This window comes from Orbicella franksi, unplaced genomic scaffold, assembly GCF_964199315.1.
Source record: "Orbicella franksi unplaced genomic scaffold, jaOrbFran1.1 SCAFFOLD_701, whole genome shotgun sequence".
NCBI classification, from domain to species: Eukaryota; Metazoa; Cnidaria; class Anthozoa; order Scleractinia; family Merulinidae; genus Orbicella; species Orbicella franksi.
In genome coordinates, this window is record NW_027670873.1 from 1 (window position 1) to 2,500 (window position 2,500).

The window sequence follows — 2,500 nt, forward strand, 5'->3', positions numbered from 1 at the left end:
GGAAAAGCCCTGTATTGTTATTTCTTGTCACTACCTCCCTGAGTCAGGATTGGGTAATTTGCGCGCCTGCTGCCTTCCTTGGATGTGGTAGCCGTTTCTCAGGCTCCCTCTCCGGAATCGAACCCTAATTCTCCGTCACCCGTTGCAACCATGGTAAGCCACTACCTTACCATCGACAGTTGATAGGGCAGAAATTTGAATGAAACATCGCCAGCTCAAGGCCGTGCGATTCGATCAGTTACTATGAATCACCAAAGAACCGGGCAGAACCCGCATTGGTTTTTAATCTAATAAATACATCCCTTCCAGAAGTCGGGACTTTTCGCATGTATTAGCTCTAGAATTACTACGGTTATCCAAGTAGTAATGGTACAATCAAATAAACGATAACTGATTTAATGAGCCATTCGCAGTTTCACAGTACAAGTGCTTATACTTAGACATGCATGGCTTAATCTTTGAGACAAGCATATGACTACTGGCAGGATCAACCAGGTAGCTATCCCTCAGGGAACCCGGCGGGAACCCTTTTGCGTCTGCTTCCTTTGAAAGGAGGCTGGCATTCCACCGTCAAGCTGCACTGGGAATCCTCCCGGCCATGGAAGACGCACGAGGCGTTCGACCCTGTCCGAGGGAAACCCGTTCTCTCTTTGCCACGTCTTTCCACTGCTTCACCCTAGTAAGCTTCCGGCATACCAGTGAGACAGCCAAGTCCACGGAATGCCGACAAGATACATTGGGGAAGAATGATTCTTCCGAATCTAAGCCGCTATTCTTGGCCAAAGGCCATCAGGTACAACATCCATCCGTTCTCTCGTTGTCCACACCGAGACAACTTGGCTACAAGTTCAGTCATTTCATGCTACCGACCGAGCAAGTTTAGTCGACTTTGCTCCTTTTTCCTCCAAATACCCTCCTTTCGTACCCGAGAACACATTACCGAGCAGGGCTTACTGTTACGGACCGATACAGCTCAATTGCTCTTTCGGTCTTTCCCGATGCCTGCCCTACATTATAACCCGAAACCGTCTATTCCCCCAACCAAGTTTAGACACTTAGAAAAATTTCGAAAATTTCGATTTTTCAAAACTGCTCCAAAGCGCTCCCCATGGCATTCCAAACATGCGTCACCATGTCAGAGTTACGAAAACGAAGAGATTTCCACGAAGATGACCGATGATTGCCGAAATTTTCTGACGAAAACCCGAAGCTCAAAGACCACACCCTAAAGAGCGCAAAATTGGGATTTTACACTTTTTCAAAACTTTTTGCAGGAAACTATTGGCCAGCTCGAGTCACGTGCAGGCGCTAAGTTTGGCGCTGTCACATCATCGTTAAGGGGGTGTTCTACACTATCTTAAAACTGGGCGTCGGTCCCCCTATTCTATAAGCACCCTTAAGGTTTTCACCATTTTCAAAACTTTTTGCGGGAAACGATTGGCCAGCTCGAATTGCGTGCAGGCGCCAAGTTTCGCGCTGTCACATCATCGTTAAGGGGGGTGAGCTACACTATCTTAAAACTGGGCGTCGGTCCCCCTATTCTATAAGCACCCTTAAGATTTTCACCATTTTCAAAACTTTTTGCGGGAAACAATTGGCCAGCTCGAGTTACGTGCAGGCACCAAGTTTGGCGCTGTCACATCATCGTTAAGGGGGTGTTCTACACTATCTTAAAACTGGGCGTCGGTCCCCCTATTCTATAAGCACCCTTAAGGTTTTCACCATTTTCAAAACTTTTTGCGGGAAACGATTGGCCAGCTCGAGTTACGTGCAGGCGCCAAGTTTCGCGCTGTCACATCATCGTTAAGGGGGGTGAGCTACACTATCTTAAAACTGGGCGTCGGTCCCCTATTCTATAAGCACCCTTAAGATTTTCACCATTTTCAAAACTTTTTGCGGGAAACAATTGGCCAGCTCGAGTTACGTGCAGGCACCAAGTTTGGCGCTGTCACATCATCGTTAAGGGGGGTGTGCTACACTATCTTAAAACTGGGCGTCGGTCCCCCTATTCTATAAGCACCCTTAAGATTTTCACCATTTTCAAAACTTTTTGCGGGAAACGATTGGCCAGCTCGAGTTACGTGCAGGCGCAAGATTTGGCGCTGTCACATCATCGTTAAGGGGGGTGTGCTACACTATCTTAAAACTGGGCGTCGGTCCCCCTGTTCTATAGGCACCCTTAAGATTTTCACCATTTTCAAAACTTTTTGCGGGAAACGATTGGCCAGCTCGAGTTACGTGCAGGTGCCAGGTTTGGCGCTGTCACATCATCATTAAGAGGGCGTGTGTTCTACTAAATTAAAACAGGGTGTCGGTCCCCTATAGTATAAGCACCCTTAAGATTTTCACCATTTTCAAAACTTTTTGCGGGAAACTATTGGCCAGCTTAAGTTACGTGCAGGCGCCAAGTTTAGCCAAGTTTAACCCTAACCTTCACCCTAACTCTTACCCTAACCCTAAACTCTAACCCTAGGGTTACCCTAACGCTAACCCTAACCCT